At 43.6% G+C, this 18898-nt stretch overlaps 1 protein-coding gene across 15 annotated transcripts in view; it reads right to left on the reverse strand.

Annotated features, from left to right (window-relative positions):
• The window catches only part of Rgs6 (regulator of G protein signaling 6), a 562790-nt gene that overhangs the window by 193659 nt on the left and 350233 nt on the right, over positions 1-18898 (reverse strand). The window contains exon 1 of one of the 15 annotated variants that reach the window (XM_074067631.1): positions 2079-2247. The exons of the other annotated variants lie outside the window; for them this stretch is intronic. The gene's annotated coding sequence lies outside the window, so the exon portion shown is untranslated. Of the gene's footprint in view, positions 1-2078; positions 2248-18898 lie in introns of those variants that run through there. 15 annotated transcript variants of the gene reach the window in all.

Consider the following 18898-nt stretch of genomic DNA (forward strand, 5'->3'; position numbering starts at 1 on the left):
TTCCCCCCATTCCTGGAATAATTTCAACAGTTCTCATTTTTTCATTTATAAACATGTGTACATAATATTTCTACCATACTCACCCTCCTACACCCTTTTCTTAAATCCTCCCATCCTCCCACTGGTACTAACCCCCCAGACAGGACCTGTTTTGCCTTCTTGTTCTCTGTTTTTGAAAAAAAAAAAAGACATTTTTAAATGAAACACAGGGTGTTTCATTATGACATTTCCGTGTATATACTATTGTAACTCAGATTGGTTCATCCTCTCTGTTGGAATGGGACTTTCCAGAAGAAGACACAGTTTGCTTATCTGAAGTGTTAGTCCTCTGCAATAGGCTGCCTTGAATGGAAACAGAGAACACAGAGTGTCATACTAATTCCTTTACACAAATTTCAGAGACACCCTTTGCAGTCTCCCAGAGTTCCTGGAGAAGAGCATTTCTACATGGAACAAGAAGAGCCAGAATGAAGCTCCCTCTGCATTTGGAAAAGCCCTAAGAAGCTTAAAGAGGTAAAAAGAAAAAGATTTGTGTCCAAGACCATGTCACCCCTGCATTTTCTCTTTCCTTTTACTCTGTGTGCCACTCTTCCAACTCCATCCTCGGGGCTCCCCAAAGCCAATGCCTGTGTTCTCTAGCACCAAATTATGCTGAAGAGAGTCCAAGGTGGCACTCCTTTGTGCCAGTCATCTGCCTGGAGTGGTTGGTGGCTACCACCCTTCCCTCTCAAGTGTGGCCCCTGCTGGCTTCTCCTTAGCACAGCTGGCTGTGATTCTGGGCATTTGGGGTTCCTCCTGCCCCTCCCACACTTGTTCTGAGTAACCCCAATCTTTTCAAGGTTCCCCAGGAGACCCACTGCTCCTGGTTGTCCCATTTCCCTGTCTCTGGGGTGTTCTCTTTAGCTTCATCATTCTTCATATCTGATGTCCCAGACTGCTCCAGTGAACACAGAAAGTCACACTCCAGGAAGGAGAGAGACTGAGATAAATTACAATGTGAAGATGTCCTCTGCCAGCCCCCAATTCTATATGGCAAAATCAGGTAGAACTGAGTAAGTACCAAGGACGGCCCTGAAGGGGAGACAGGAGAATTATCACTTATGCCAATCATTCAAGCACTTGCTTACGTGCTAGGGGCTGGGAAAGCAGACAGGCAGGGCCTTTCCCTGGACACTGCTTTCAGCAGAGACGCCCCTTGGGGATTTTAAGTGAGCCTAAGGAAGCAGGGGGGTGTAGGTATGGAAGTGCAGTAGTGTGGTGACAAGGCTGACTTCAGATAATGCCTTCCAGAGCTACTGTCCAGCAGAACATGAGCTCCCACTGGACCCCCACAGGGGAGGCCCAGGACAACCCTGCCTTATGCAGCCCCTGGGAGAGCAGCAAAGATCCCTTTTTCAGTTCTGTGTTGCATGCCTCTCCTGCTGATAGTTAATGCTTCTGAACACACCAGCCCCTGCTCTGCTGCTTCTAAGACACCAGAGTGCCATTCCTGCTCTGTAGCAGGAACCCAGAGCCCTCTGAGGGTTTTGTTGATCCTGCCCCTCCGGGTGTTCCTGCACTATCCCCTTAACCAGAGGCTGCTGGAGGCAGTCTTTCTGAATTGGCTGCTCTCTCCCCTGTCTGACTCTCCAGCTCAGGAATGATGATGACTTTGCTATTGCAAAATATCTTAGGTTGGGAGATTTATAAGCAAGAGCAATTTACCACTCAAAGTTATGGAGGCTGGGAAGTCTAAGACCAAGCTACTGGCAGATGGCCTCAGAGGGCAACCAGGCTCCCTTGGACTTTTATTGTGAGAGCACTAATGCTATTCATAAGGGCAGATTGTCTAAGCAGATGAGTAGCAATGGAAGATTCTGCTGCTCCCTCAAAGAGGGTGATTGGACCTTGCTCTGTGCAGTTTCTCCCTCAGCCTCAGAGGGCAGCAGCTGGGACTGGAGAGCCACACTTTCCAAATAGGTGTCACCAAAAGTCACTCCTGATCTGACAAGTCCTGCTGTATATAGGCTTCCAACTATATAGAAAAGCAGTATTTCATTACCTCGGCATTAACTCTGGGCTTTCCAGGGCAGCCTTACCTTTATCGCCTGTGGTGGTTTGGCTATGGTTAGAGTGTTCCGTAAAGGCTCATGTGTTGGAAGCTTGGTCCTCAGTCAGTGTGGTGGTGTTGAGAGGTGGGGCCTACTGGAAGGAAATTAGGTCATTGAGGGCATCAGAAAGGGATTAACATGGTTCTTGTGGGCTCTCAGGTTCTTGTGGGTTATTATGGAAAGAGTAAGCTCGGCCTCCCAATACTCTCTGTGATCTCTCTTATATGTCACCAGCCATGTGATACCATATGCCTCGAAGTTCTCACCAGAACTGGCATCATGTTCTTAAGTCTCCAAAACAATGAGCTAAATAAAACTTTGCTTTATATGCAACCCAGCCCCAAGCATTTTGTTATAGCAACAGAAAAGCTATGAACATACTGCCTTATATGCCAAGTTTCACTATATGGCAAGATAAGCAGTAGGAGTTTCTTGCTCACAGGCAGCAGCTTGGCAAGGGGAGGCCCATGTCTGCCTGGAGGAAGGATGAATCCAAGAAAAGATGTTTTAAATTTCCAAGTCCTTTGCCTCCTTCTCTTGAAATCATGAATTGAAAGAGAAACTTATTTTTCATCCCCAAGAAAATGAGGTTTAATAAAGAATGTATCTGCCTGATTTAATTCTAATACAATCTGACTAAGAAGGAGGCTGAGCAATGCCAAGAATCATTTGATAGACTGTGGGCTACACACTCAGTCTCAGTGGGATAAATACCTATATCAGAAAATAAATTGCACCCCCCCAGGAAGAGTGGCAGGGTCATTTGCCAATTACTTCTGTTAATCTCACAGATTAAGTGGGGCTTTTGTAGCTTGTTTCTCTGCAGCTCTTCTGCAATTGGAAGGCAAGCAAGCATGAGGTGGGGCATGAAGAACAGCGAGGCAGAGGCTTGGATAACCAGAACCTGGCTGTCTGGATGCCACCTAAGGGGATGATGGCCCGGGGCCCTGCCACCTACTGGTCATTAATCTGGCCAAGTCACCTAACTTGTTAAGTTTAGGTGGGTATTCTGCCATCTACCCATGTAAGTCACCAAGAGGAATGGCAGAGAAAGAGAAAGGTGGGTTTTGGAGGTCAGAATCAGAAGGTGGGGAGGAGAGATACAAATTTAAAAAAAAAAACACTGGATTTGAAACACTGACTACAGTAGTTTGGAAGATAGGTGGATTTTCCCCCTGACTTCAGGAGAAAGGCTTTTACAGAGGACTAAAATACTAGGGGAAAGGGTTTGGGATAGGTAAACAGATGGTGAGGCTAGGATCCATTGTGGAGCCCATATTTTGTGTAACTTCCACAATGGTGGTTCTGTCTGCTTTGCAGGAAACTTCTTGTTGAATTGGCGATATTCTTATTACAACTTTATGAATGAATCTCCTTTGTATGGGTTGAATTGTGTTGCCCCAAATCCATACATTGGTGTCCTAAATCCCATTACCTTAGGATGGGTCCTTATTTGGAGATGGGGGTCTTTCCAGAGGTAACCATGGTAAAGTGAGGTCATTAGTGTGAGCCCTAATTCAATATGACTGGTGGCTTCAAGAAGGGAAAATTTCAACCCGGAGACAGACGTGAATACAGGAGGGATGATGTAAAGACACAGGGAGAAGCTGTCTATTTCACAGCCTAAGAGAGAGGTGTGAAATAGATCCAAATCCTGAGGAGGAACCAGCCCAATAACACAGGATCCTGGACTTCCTAGCCTCCTGAACTGTCAGTCAGTCTCTGTTGCTCAGGCTACCCAGCTGGTGACATTTTGTTATGGCAGGCCTAGCAAACCATTACACTCCTGAAATGACATTACGGACTGTAGGAATTAATCTTTTCATGTATTTCTGCCTAATGAATAATGAAAACTATTTCCTCTCACCTTCCTTTCTGTCCCATCTCTCTTTCCCTCTTCTCCTGCCTCTCCCTACACACACACACACATACGCACGCATACACATTCTCTCTCAGGAGATGATGGCTATTTCTACCTTAGAGAGTGTTACATGTGCTAACTTGACTAATTTGACTTCCTCCACATTGCCCACTTCCCAGTGAGCCACGTGGCATAGTGCTTCAAAGCTCGCTCTGGTTTTCTGAAAGCCAACACTATATCTAATGGCAGGGGATAGGAACAAATACTGTATTCATAGACTAGAGCCAACCAGGGGGTCATATCTGAGGGTGGGATGAAGGTCTCACCTCATAAAGCTCCCAGAGTGGTTCCTTGCATGTGGTTCTGACCCCTGCTAGGTTACAAGGACATCTCGTCACCTCTGAGGCTCTTGGTGTCTTCATGAATGAATTGGATGAGGACCACCATAGAAAAAAATTTTTGTGGAAAATGTTTAAGACAGACATCCCTATTTCCCTGAAATCCAAGTGTCTTGGTGAGAGCTATTTGGGTTTCTGAGTATTTCCGGATCAATCCTCCCCAGCACTCCTACTCCTTCCTGTCACAACGTAAATGAATGGGATGGGTTGGAGAATCAAGGGAGGGGAAGGCAGGAGCACAGAACTGTGACTTGCCTGCCCCATGGCCTTACTCTCCCAGCTGCCAGCTTCCCCAGGTTGCTATACAGCTCTGGTGAGACATATATGAAAAATATTTAAGGAGCTGGCAGGGCTTTACTTAGTCGGGCTCCCAGGCCCACTTGCCTTTGCAGAGCAATGGGGGGTTCTGCATGAGCATCAGGCCAGGGTCCTGAGCTCCCTCAAATGCTACATGCTAGCTTCAGACCTCCAGGGGCATTCAAAGTCCAGGAAGGTAGGAGGCAGAGGGAGATGAAGAAGGACCTGCCCTTGTGATAATGCATGTGCCACAGAGAAAGAGGGACCTCCTTGCTTTGATAACAACTTCTGACAGCTAAAAAGCCTTTGCCAACAGGTGGCTCACTCAGCTGGTGGCTGTTTAGCAGGTGATTGCTTCCCTGGCAGAGGGGAATGAGTGGCCTGGGGGATGGTGATAACAAAGGTACTGGCTTCCCAGAAGCCACGGGCATAGTGAAGAGGGTCCTTTTCTGACTTCTCTAGCACCCAGTGTGGGAGCTCTGGTGGGACCCAGACCAAAGCACTTCAGGGCTTGGTCCCCAACAACAGCTGCAGATGGTGCCCAGGTCCAGTGCTGCAGTGAAAAGTTGATTTTGACAGTGGAATGCACCAGTGAGGGAAGTACAGCAGGACAGAGGGAAGAAGCTGCTTGGAGTTGTGAGCATTTCCAGAAGCAGGTGTGACAATGACCTCTGTTAGATCCCAGGGATGTATCAATCTAGGATGCCCCTCACTTTGTCTTTTCCCAAGCTCTGTTCTGCCCCAAGATTTGGGTTGGCAGGAGCTGACTGCCTTTCGGATTCTGTTCATAATCTAAGTGCTCAGATAGAAACTGTCAACAAAGCACCTTTATTCTTTAAGCATAGCCTGCATCCGAGTTGTGATTGATGAGGTAGGGGTGAGACTCTGACCTGAGATTCACATAGGGTGGAGCCCTATGGCCCAAGAGGTAGTCTAGTCACTCACAGTGAGATTATGGGGGTGAGAAGTGCATTTCTGTGTCCTTGCAAAGGTGTTCATACCATGGTGTGTGTATATGGGAGAGTTTTGAAACCATAAGTTACCACACAAAAGTCAGCTCTGCCACTATTAGATACATAACCTTGGATGAATCCCAGTGCCTCTATTTCCTTCTGCAAGATGTAAGACACTGGTGCCTTCTAAAATCCTCTCCACCTCTCACAGTCTCCCACGGTTCCCTCCTCCAAATGCTGCTTGCCCTCTCTGGAGGACTGTGTGGGGTGCCATTTCCCTAAGGAAGGCTTTCCTCAGGTGCTCATGTCTCTTGCTACAGCCTCTGTTCTCCCGCCAACAGGAGACGAGGGAAGCGCACCTGAAAGGTGAGTCCAGGTAGAGGAATAGTGAGGAATTGGTCCTGGCTTCTTCTTCCAAGGAGCAGAAAGTCTCGCTCATCTCTGCTCCCTCTCTCAGGGTAAAAGGATCCCAGATCTTGCCCTACTGGACAAGACTGTAGTTTTGGCACTGAGAGAGGAAGTGTGCCTTCACCCTGGGGTTCCAAATCATGGCATACTGTGGCACTGTTTCCCACATTCTCCCATGGGCCAATGGGCAATAAAGGTGACATTCCAATCTCCATCTGCCTCACTTCTCTTTCATTCTCTCTCACATTGAGTCCAAGTCCAGATGGGAACCAGGGGTGTTATTAAATGAATTCTCTAAAATCCCAGTGATAACCCTTGAGTTCACAGCATGAAGGCAAACCTACTGCTTGGATCGAAATATGGCCAACTCTGTCTTTTTTGGCAAAGCTTTCAGGACTCTACAAACCACCCTTCTACTTTGTACCATCTGGAGCCTGTAGGAGCTTAGTTCAAGTTCTTCTCAAGGAGACATGGTTCTGGCAACAACCCATGGTGTTTGTCAGACAGTTTCCTTAGCCAAGATGGAGCTCAGGGGCCACAGATTACCTCCCAAGAAACTCGGGATAAATTGTGTCCAGCCAGAATCCCTCTGGTTAAATAATTCATGGGCTGCCTTTGGATGTGTAAACACAGCTCTGTCTAATGCAGGCTGACAGGCAGTTTCACGCATCATTTAACTCTTTGCATTGCCCAGAGATTAGATAATCAGAATAATTTCACATTTGTAAACTGCTTTTTTCTCTATGAAATAAAATATGGCCAACCTGAACTACATAGGAAGTGTTTGTGTGGTTAGTCCATGAAGAAAACTAAAACCAAGCATTTATTGCCATAGCAAATTGGGCACACCTTCCCTTCCTCTCCTGCAGGCAGAGTCCGAGGCCAATGTGAGGTTTCACTTGAACCCTGCTCCAAAGAGTGTGCCTGGCGGGTGCTGGTGGCTCACGCTTATAATCCTAGTGACTCAGGAGGCAGAGATCAGGAGGACCGCAGTTCAATGCCAGCCTGGGCAAATAGTTTGTGAGACCCTATCTCAAAAAAACCCTTCACAAAAAAGGGCTGGAGAGTGGCTCAAGGTGAAGGTCCTGACTTCAAGCCCCAGTACCACAAAAAAAAAAAAAAAAGAAAAAGAAAGAAAAAGAAAAATGAATGTGTCTGGAAGCACTTAAAGAAATGAAGAAATGCAGGAGGGGGGGAAGAGGAAGAAGAAAGAAAAGGAAAAAAAAAGAAAGAAAGAGAGAGAAAAGTAAAGGAAGAGAGAGAAAGAATGGTAATAACAAAAGAAAGTTAACAGTACATCTTGACCCTGGAATCTTGATTTGAAAAGAACCTGGAAATGCAGCCCCTGCCTGACACCCAGGGATGGCATGGTGGGTTGTGCTCCCCAGGACATTCATACACAGCAAATATTTCTTTGAATTCAACCCTCTATAATAAAAACCTAGCTGGGCATTTCCAAATTACAAAGCAAAGGGTATGAATCCCTTAAGATTATGCAATCTGTTGGCGTGCATTTATTCCCAGGTTACAAATGAAATCTTAATACTTTTTTGGGAGGTGGCTTTGGGGCTCAAATCCAGAGACTTGTGCCTGGTAGTTAGTGCTCCGCCACTAAGCTGCATCCCCAGCCCTACATATGAAATCTTGATGCCTGGCCACTTCTTTATCAAACTGCTATATTCAATAAGGAGCAAAGTAGCTCAGTTTTTTTGACCAACAGGGTAGTTTCAAGCCTGGTGACGATTTATGACAGCAGGACAATGCAAGGGCAATGGGAAAACACAGCAGGTTGGCCCACATCCAGCCTCAAGTCTTCCTGACCTCCCCCCTTAGCCAGGCAACTTTCTTTGTGATCCTAGCGGGAATCCTGGGTAAGTCTGCTGTCTTGTCCCTCTGCAGATGACCTTCCAGATGGGCTCAGTGGATTGCCCTTGCTGGCCTGGGCCAGCAGCCCTATCTGCTTGTTAATGATTGACTAATTAATTAGGGCAGACCACTGAGCTTTGGAAAGAGTACAGAATGACAGAAAGTTGCATCTTCTCTGGGAAAGTGAGGAACATTGGAAATTTTAAATGTCATCTCAAAGAAACTCTGCAGGTGTAGATGGGATGGAACCCATAGCACCCCCATCTTGCTAGAGTCCCTAGGTCCCATGCAGAACTTACAGTGAGAGAGTTTGCAATTCATTCTGACAAGCATGCAATATTAAGCTTAGATGTGGGCCCTGTGGATCTGAAATTAAATACCCTGTTGCTAACATGGATTCTAAAATCCCACTTAGCTGCAATTTATGAAAAGTTAATGCCCTTCAGAGCCAAACTCAGAGAGACATGTGGTAAAAACCTTCAACTTTCAACCTGCCAAGAACTCATTGGCACAAAGGTGGGGAGTATGTGATCACAGGTTACTGGGCCTCCTGTGGCTCCCCACTTTTTCCAGCTGCCTAGTATCATTGCCAAACGGGTCCCCCAAATTCACATATTAGAAACTTAATTATGAAACAGTATTAGAAGGTGGCGCCTAAAAAGAGGTGATCAGGTCATGAGGACAGCGGCCTCTTACGTGAATTAATGTTCTTATTGTGGAAGTGGGCTAGTTACTGTGAGAGCAGCTCAGAAAGCAAGGCCGCCTCTTGTGCTTCCTCTTCTGCATGTATGGGTTGCCCTTTTGCTTTGGTGCCATGGTATGACACAGCAGGAGGCTCTTACCAGATGCCACACCGTGTCACTAGACTTCCCAGCTCCAGAACCATTAGCTAAATAAATGACTTTGCTTCATAAATTTCCCAGTGTGTGGTATTCTGTGATAGTAGAGAAAGCAGACTGAGACAAGTGTTGAGGGTTTTGCTGCTCAAGGGGAGTCACATGATTCTCCAGCACTTCTCCCACATGTACAGTCCACTGCTTACAACTGAGGGGTGCAGCAAGGGGTGCCCAAGTCATAGGTGCTCAGGAAGATGAGGCAGGCTCCTTTGAAGAAGTGCTGCTCTGTTTATGATGCCACCCTAACATCCACTGACTTGAGTATTACACACACTCAGGAGCTCTTAAAACACACATTTAGGGCATCCATTATCATGTACAAAGATTGGCCACTGAGGGCAGAAGCAGACCGGTATGGTTGAAACCATCCTTCCAGGTGGAGATCTGGAAGATCTGTGCAAGCCTCCCGACACTGGAGAATCATTTGCACCTACTCTACCAGTCCCTCACTAACACTGACTGCAAACCTCCCGTGGCAAGATATTGTGGAGAACATAAGAGGTTAGCAGCCCAGGAATTGTCACTCCACTCAGAAGTTATGCTGACCTCAAAATTCTTTGCTAGAGAAGGGCAGTAGCCAGAAGTGGTGAGAAGGGCTGCTCCGTGAAGCAGTTCTCAAGGCCCCATTTAGGGGACAATCTGTGTGTCCCTTCCTTCTCAGGTACCAGGTTTTCCTTCTTTGTACCCCACATTCTCACTTCCCTCATTCTGGCTCCCTCCCGCCTTCGAGTCCCTCGCTCAGAAGCTCCGCCAGCCCTCTTCTTTCCAGATTGCGTTTCTATGCTTACAGGCTTTGTCATCCTGCTGTTGACAAATCAGTCTATGCTGGGCCCCGTAATTCCAGGACCCTCTATTTTTCTTGATCCTTACCAAATGCAAGTGACCATGTGTTGCTAACTAGTTAGAACTTATGCTCCAATTCTGTCAGGATCTTCTAGATAGATAGTACCAGTTGAAGCCTGCTCAAGACAGTACCCACTGGGGGTTGCAGTATAGACTTTGATCAGTAGGCCCACTAACCTATGTTTTCCATGAACTCTCCCAGTGTGTCCCCTGGCACATCCACCTGGTCCCAGAAGACCAGGCATGAGGGAGGTTGGAAGTTTTAATGGTTTATTGTTCCTTGTTAAGATTTCACCAAATTACCATTAACTCATTAATGGTAGAAAGCACCATGGAACACATGTGTGTGTGTGTGTGTGAGAGAGAGAGAGAGAGAGAGAGAGAGAGAGAGAGAGAGAGAGAGACAGAGAGAGAGAGAGAGAGAGACAAGCAAGTTTGCTAAGTTTTTAATATATTGTTTGAGAATAGAGAGGCATAAAATATCTCCATGTTTTGTTACTTCTTATACCTCACAGCAGGCCCTTAGGCCTTCCGGAGTCCCCTGTTGTTTGGGGTATGTAGGACTGGTCCTCATCCCCGTTTTTACTCTTCCTTGGCATTCTATATACAGTTGGACAATGTGACCATGCTCTCGTTATTTGAGTCATGGTTTCATCTCCCTATTAATTTGTACAGACCCTAAAGGTAGGGACAATTTCTTGTTCTTTGAATATACCAGGTGCTTGATACTCTTCCAAAAAATATTTGTTGCCTTCCTATTGCGTATTGGGTGCTTTCAAGGCTGCCTGACTTTAATCCAGACAGCACCTGTGATTGTTAAATTTATGTGTCAACTTGACTACGTTATGGGATGCTCAGATCGCTGGCAAAGCATTATTTCTGGGTGGTCTGTGTGGGTGTTTCTGGAAAAGAGAGCATTTAGGTCCACAGACTAATTAAAGGAGATCACCCTCACCAATGCGGACAGGCATTGTTCAATCCATTGATGGCCCAGATAGAACAAAAGTGGAGGAACCATGAATTTTCTCTTCTCCTGGAGCTGGGACATCAGTCTTCCCCTGACCTTGCATATTGGATTTCCAGGTTCTCTGGTCTTCTGATATTGGGACTTAGACCAGGGTATCCCTAGTTCTTAGGCCTTTGGCCTTAGACTAGGAGTTACACCACCAGCTCTCCTGCTTCTCCAGCTTAAAGATGGCAATTATCATGGAACTTTTTGGCCTTCATAATTCCATAATAAATCTCTATCTCAGCTATCTATCTATCTATCTATCTATCTATCTATCTATCTGTCTGTCTATCTATCTATCTATCTCCTATTGATTCTGTTTCACTGGGGAGCCCTGACTAACATAGCACATAGCATCTCTGCAAGGTAGTTATTCCCATTTTATAGGTGGTGCTTTTGGAAGTAATAAAACATCTCCAGTGATAAATTACTGCTAAGTGACAGTTTGGAGGGACAGAGCCCTGCTATTTGAGGTCCAAGGCTGGTAGGTAATAGTGCTTTGGAAAGAAGCTCTATTCTTTTTAATCTTATTTCAATTATACCAAGTACTTAGATTTGATTCTAAATAAAAAGTATTACTTCTATAACAGGGAAAGAAGTGTGCCTGACTGGTGAGGTACACTGTTCTCTCCTACTTAATTATGCTTAAGGAAGCCAGATGTTTAAATTATTCATGTATTAAAAAGAAAATTAAAAACAGATAGCAAAGTGCAATTTTTTGCCTTATTAAGTTGCAATGGTTAAGTGTACCTTACTTTAATTGTAGGGGAAAGAATGGGAGGGCATTTACATGTGATTGACAGGCCTGTCTCTATGATTGTCTTGTGTAGCTCTGATCACACACTGGGACAGGGGATTAGGAACTTTTCTATTCTGCAGGGAAGGAAAGTGGCCCAGAGTTTGTTCTAGGTCAAGTAGGTGTAGAACTTGAACTGGAGTCTAAATTAACTTGAAATTAACTTTTTGAAGAGGTAGTACATATACATGGTTCAGATAGAAAAGGGAGTACATTAAAAACTACCTTGTACCACTAACCCCAGCCATTCACATCTCAAAAGGCACCCATCATTATTAGTTTTTAGGTAGTCTTTTGGTATTATTTTATTCCTGCACTTTATATAATAAATTCTAATGATAATAGCAATACCCACTATTTTACAGCAATGGTGGCATACCCCAGCATATGCTCAGCAAGTTGTTTTCTTAGACACCATAGCCTTCACGGACATAGGAATCATTTGCGTAAGTTGAAAGGATCTTTGTGGTCATGGGTCTACCTTGATCATCATTCGGTGGTTTGTAATCTTTTGCCCTCATGAATGGTGTGGCCAAGAATATTCTTACATATACATCATTCACACAAGTGCAAAACCACACAACTGCACAGAAGTGCAATGTGGAAGTGCAAAATTCCTTGAAGTGGAATTTCTGAGTCAGAAGATAAGTGCAAACTACATTTCAATAAAGACTGGCAACGTGTTCCTAACAAACATTTTACCCATTTATGATCCTACCAAAACTACACAAGGGTACCTTATTTCCCTACAATGTTTCCAACAGTGTGAGATTAAATGTTTTGATCTGTCTCAATCTGAAATCTGCAAGCTTAAAAAAAATCAGCATCTTTCAATAGTCTCAATGTACATTTCTCTATTTTGGGTGAGATTGGGCATTTTTCCAATGCTTTAGCATCATGTGTATTCCTTTTTGGAAAATTCCTATTTATGGTTTTTGCCCTTTTTATTTCCATCAGGTTGTTTTTTATTTCAAGAGATTTTTAATATGTTAAGAAAAGTAGATTCTGATTTGTAAACTGTTTCTCAGTATGCCATTTTTCTTTTACTTTTTTATTGTGCTGGGGGTACATAGTGGCATTTACAAAAGTCCTTGCAATATATCAAATACATCATACTTTGATTTTGTTACTATGGTATTTCTATAATACGGAAATGCTTTTTTACAGTATATATAATAACTCATTAGCTAGGCATGGTGGCTCACACCTCTAATCCTAGCTACTTGGGAGGTAGCAATCAGGAGGATCTTTGATGTTTTCTTTAAGTTGCTTGAGTTCAAAACATTTGTTTTTCCACTCACCTATAGTAAGTGTTCTACCTTAACTATTAGTGTTCCAGTTCTTTTTCTCCTCTCATATGACAGTTTCTTTGTCTGATAGTATGTTATAGTCTTCTATGCTGGTTCCTTCTTTTATTGCCACTTCCACGGAATGTGGAGGATTTTTGATGCAGGTATTTGGAAGAAATGGGGTAAGAGTCAGGATGTTGCTGTGAGTTGGTAAAATTTTGATTCACTATTAAATCTTATTACAAAGGGTTTTGTGTTTATGAGTTATTTTAGTCACTGCAGATTCTCAAGCAATAGGCCACAGCAATGCATGACCAACTGGCTGCTTCCTACACATGCAGTATGACATTTCCTGTTCCATTTCTCTTGCTGCTATGTGGTTGGTGCCAGGCAGGGTCCAGGGATGCTCCTGCCACTTTCCAAACACAGGACTGTTGGGTTCATCCTTCAGAGTGTGCCTACTCTGGAGTACAAATGTGGGAGGCATGTTTTTTTGTTCAGTTTGTCAAAATCTACAGCGAGGTCATAGTCTCTTCTCTCAGCTCTTGCTGACCTCCTGCTCCGCTGCATTTGGCCAGCCCTACATCAGATATTGGGGCTCATGGATGTGAAATCTACCAGCTTTCTTAAAAGTGAAACTTATGCTTTTCTCTCATTTTTCTATTTTATGATTTTCAAGAGGAAAAGGAGAAGAGCTGCCTTCTGATGACACTTTAAAGTTTAAAATACACTTTGCTGTTTTTACTACATCCAAACAACTTTCCACTTTAGCATTTAGAATAGCTGTTTTGCAAATCAACATAACATGGGACTGGAGTCAAAATAAACTGAATTAAATATTATTGCCCTTTGTGTCTCTAAGAGTGCCAGGAAGCAGTTGACTAGAATCATTAGGTGAGGTAGCGGGGGCCTTTGACAATACAAATAGAAAAGGCCAGCATGCACATTTCATCACTCACAGGCCCATGAAGAAGCTCTCTAGGATGTGAAATCACTGACCTTGAAGAAAAAATTGATTTAATTCTGGAAGAACACTGACGAGGGAACAAGTCAAAAAGGGATCAGAATGGATGAATCCAGACAGAGCAAATTAGAACCCTTTGGCCTTGGTTGTTATATATTTCATAAATATTCCCTTGATCTGTGAGTCTTGAATAACTTTATTAATAATAATAGTATATTATTAATAATAAATAATATTAATAATAATATCACCAATTTAGTGATTATGGGACTAATCCTGTGCCAAATGCCTTCCAAATCTCTATGCAATAGTTATTAGTTCCAGTTATAACTGAGACATAGAAAGGTTATCTAACTAGCTCAAGGTCACATAGCCAGTTAGTGTAACAGCCAGAGCTAGAACCCAGGTCTGCCTGACTTTCATATCTTTCACTTCACTCACTATAAGCGATCAGTTATCCAACTTACACTACCATGTTGATGGAATTACATTCTAATTTTAAAAGTAACACCGACCTGAATGTCACATGTATGATATATATCTCAATTATCTATAACAAGGGAATAGCTTATGTACTCCTAACAAGGGTCACTTACAAAGTGTAGTCTTGCTGATTGACTGGGCCATGCATTTGTCTATCAGAACAACAAAAGACAGAAGACTAGCCAATCCAATGAGGTACTATTATTTTTCTTGTGTAATTAGTACTCTAAGAGCAGCCAGTCACAAGCCACACCTGCCTGAGAAAGTCATCAACCACCTGGACTTCCTTGATTTTCTTCTTTCACCATCCCTACCTGTGTAAATTTCCTTTTCATAGTCAGTGCGTGGCTGTCACCTATCTAGAAAGTGAATCTTCTTTTCATGAAGGAAGAAGAGGAACAGTAGCAGGTAAATGGAAAAGAGGCTTTACCTATTTGAGGGGGAGAGAAGCTTTCTCCAGAGAATTCTAGCTGGATTTCACTGGACAGACCAGAGTTTAATGGCTATAGCACACAAGTCACAAGGAAGGCTAGGGATTTAAGGTCTCTGGCCTCTGTGCTGGAAGCAGACAAGGTAGAGGGGGTTCTACCCAAAGAGTTCAGTGAGCCAATCAGTTGGTCCTGCCACACATGTCTGGGAAGAACTTATTTTTATGAGCAAGTGATGCAAGGCATTTATTCTTCCCAGTGGTTTGGTCCTGGACCAGTTACCCCACCTCTCAGGATCTTGGTTATTCATCTGGGAAAGTGGAGCTAATAACTGCACAGGGATGGGTGAGAATTTAAGGAGCTGAATCTATAAAGTCACCTATCATGGTGCCCAGCACATAAACACTAGCTTGTAAATCTCACTGTGAGGTACAGTAACATTCCAATCTGTCAAAACTCTTAATTAATTTAGGAGTATCAAACACTCTCACTAAAAATAAAGGATTCCCCAGAAACATGTGAGGGATTTAATTTGTCAACACTGAATTATACTTCTCTACAGGGCAGCTATTATTCTGTTCATCTACAGATTTCATGATTTATTCAACATTCCAACTCCTGACTAAACATTCAGCAGGTGATATACTTCCAATTTACTGCTGGGAGCATTTAAGGAAAACCAACAAAAATTCCTTGCACAACATTCCCCAGTTAAAAAGAAAGAGCTGGTGTAAACATTATTTCAAGTGTCTGCGATGGAAACATATTTACATTTCCAGCTTCTGTGATTTCTCTACCTTCTCCTGAATTGCCAGACCTGCTTCCCTGCTGTGCAGAAGGCCCGTGGTGATTACAGTGGAGAAATTTCATCTTGTTTTGTGTTTCTCATCTCTCCAGCTCATATTTGAATATATGTTTGACTCTTCTTTCAGAAAAGTGAATTTGATAAGTTACTAAGGGCATCCAGATATGATCACCATATGTAAATAGTTTCTACCAAAAAACATATAGGCTGTGACTTGGAAAGCAGCAGGGCAGGAGGAGGGGAGACGTCAGGCTGAGGAGGCATAGAGCCTAAATCAAGAACTCACATAATTTCTGTTATGTGTTTCCAAATACACAACTGGTCTTGTGAAACTTCAAATGCACAGAAATTCCCATGTGAGGTATACGCTTCCTATAAGCCACTTTATCTCTCAGTTTTATGTAGCTAGGAGCAAGTACCATCTGAGGAAACTTAAGGCAAAGCACAGTAAATTTATTCCTCTTTTTTTTTTGGTAGTACTGGGATTTGAACTCAGGGCCTCATGCATGCTAGGCAGGTGCTCTGTCACTTGAGCCACTCTGCCAGCCTCTTTTTTGCTTTAGATATTTTTCAGGTAGAGTCTTGTGTTTTTGGCCCGAGCTGGCTTGGACTTTGATTCCCCCACTTACATTTCCTGCATAGCTGGGATAACAGACATACATAACCATATCTGGCTTATTTTTTGAGATGGGGGTCTCAATAACCTTTTGCCTGTGCTGGCCTTAAACCATGATCCTCCTGATCTCCATCTCCTGAGAGGTGGACTGACAGGTGTGAGGCACTGTGCCAACTGAATGCATCTTTTTAAAAGGAAGAGCAGTATGACAGAGTGGCAAAATTACTAAACTCAGAATCAGAGGGCCTGGGTTCAGGCTTTGTCCCTGCCACTATGTGCCACTATGTGCCACTATGTGTCACTATGGCCAACACTACTGTGATTCATCCATCAGGCTTCTCGGCGCTCTTCCCCCTCACCACCAGCAGAAAGCCTGGCAATTTTCAGTCTGATATGAGGCATATGAAGAAGTGTGCAAACCTGACGAAGTTTAGTGTTCCTGAGAAAAGGAATATTTCGGGTGAGGGTGACACTGCTCCTTCCCACATTGCTTCTTCTCTTAACCATGGTCCTGTGCCTGGAGACAAAACAGCCATCCCGTACCAATGAAGGAAAAGCCAAGCGAAGGGCAGATAGGAGCCATGACAACGTGAGCTGTCCAATCTTGAGGCTGGAGGCTGCCTCCAATCTCCCTTTAGGAAGCTTCCACCCCAGCCAATATAGATGGCAGAAGGTGTACTTTCTGCAAATGATGGGGTGACTCTGGAAGTTACTTTAATTCCTGCTCCATAAAGCGAAGATGCAAGCAGCACACCCAAACTCAACGCTGGGACTCTTGAATTCAGCAATCCATAAAATGTTCTTTGTTAACTCTTAAGTTCAGAGACAAGGGAACTCAAGCCTAGAGAAAATGTTTGGTGGCTTTATTTAGTAGGGAAAGAAGAATGTGAGGTGATTCTACACCAAATCTGCCTCAATTGTGCTTAGATGAATGGCGGCAAAATGATGTCTTTTGTGAACTGCAAGATTTTATGTTCTTCTAATTCCTTTAGCTTTCTTTGTTATTTGCCTCAGTTTATCATCTCCATTCTTTCTCCCTCTCTCTGTCCCTCACGCACATACTCTAGCACCTTTTTATGCATCATGGTGTTGGTAATTCTTCCTTTATTTTTCTTTGCAGTATTGGGTTTTGAACTCAAGGCTTTGTTCTTGCTAGGCAGGCACTCTACTGCTTGAGCACAATCCAGCCCTTTTTGCTCTGGTTATTTTGGAGATAAGATCTCACTTTTTGCCCAAGATAGCCTGGACTGTGATCTTCCTATTTTAAACTTGCCATAGTTGCTGAGAAGATAGGCATGTACCACCATGGCTAGCTTTTTTTCTGTTGAGATGGGGTCTTGTGAACTTTTTTTGCCTAGGCTGGCCTGGAACAGCAATCGTCCTGATTTCAGTCTCCCAAGTAGCTGGGCTTACAGACATGAGTCACTGGTACGCAGCAGTTTGTTTTTGATTTTTCCTTGTGTTGCCTTTGAAATAACTTGGGAACCCTAGGTGCAGAACTGGAAGAGTCATGTTGATTAAGCATCCTCTCTCAATCCTATTACTTGGCTCCCTGATTTCAGGGGTAAAAGAGAAATAGCCATTTAGCCAATCAGAAGGGACCATCCTGAGAGACTTATGAGAGAACTGCAACCAGAAGTTTCAGAGTAAAACTACCTGTCCCCATGGACTTAAGGTTATAAAGGAAAGAGGAAGAAAAAGGAGAAAGGAAAAGAAAGAGAAGCAAGCAATCTTTCTGAGGACCTGCTAGGTGACAGGCTGCGACTACTTGGAACTGTGGCCTGGGGGGTGTCAAGGGCATGTGACCTGTGCAGCTGCACAGTGTGGGACCTGAAGAGCCCTATGGTTGCTTTAATGCCCTACTGCTGTTTGCCTTGAAGTCATTTTCAACATTTGAATAAGGACTCCTGTGTTTCATTATGCACTGGGCCCTGCAAATTAGGTGGCATCTCCTGACTGTGGCATTTGAATCATTTCAATGCATTAACTCCCCTGGGAAGGGAGATGGCATAATCTTATCCCCAAATGAAGAAATTGAGGCACAAGGTATTGATGAAGGCTGCCCAGATGGACCACATGCAGAAAGGGAGGGGCAGAGCTAAAATTCAAGTCATTCCAACTGCAAGGTCATTCTGTATTAATTCAAGTTTCCCTTAGATAGAATGGCTGAATTCTGCCAATGTCTGGAAAGCAGAAATGTGTGGCTCCAAAAAAGTATTCTTTAAAGAAAAGAATGTTAGTAGTGCTAATGTTTCTTCATAAAATGATGAGTGATAACAAGACTATATGGGAATTTATTCTATGAATAAATGTACCCACTTATTCAATGGGTTTATTTATCCCAAAGCTATGAAAAATATCTGTCAGGAAAAATTAGGAATGAATGCCAAAACATATGGGCCAGCCAAACTAAGAAACTATAAATTTATGGAGATGCTTAATTCTGAACCTCAGAGTGATGTCCCCTGCAGAAACTCTGCAGGGATCCATTCTTGCACAGTGTGAGCATCGCATGTTAACCAAGAACTGTTGCTTCTTTTTCAATTACTAGAAATCCAAGGGCTGGAGTTTTATGCTGGGGCTTCTTCAGATTCTGCCTAAAATAAATGAAGAAATTGATCTTGACCCTTGTAGTCTTTTGATTTAGCAAGGGGGCTGGGAACAGAACTCTTTGCAATTTCCTACTGCATCCACTGAAGGTCATTCTTCCTTTTCCCATCAGAAGTGACAGCTTCCATTTGTCACTGCTCTAAAACCAAGCCAGAGTTTTGTATGCAAATTAAGTGTGTATATCAATGACTGTAATAAAGCCTAACAGTGGTCTTTTTGAGTGACGATGAATGGAATGCTTTGAAGATGTGGCATAGCCCAGAGATGCTTTTCATCATCATCATAG

Source organism: Castor canadensis, chromosome 3 (assembly GCF_047511655.1).
Source record: "Castor canadensis chromosome 3, mCasCan1.hap1v2, whole genome shotgun sequence".
Lineage (NCBI taxonomy): Eukaryota > Metazoa > Chordata > Mammalia > Rodentia > Castoridae > Castor > Castor canadensis.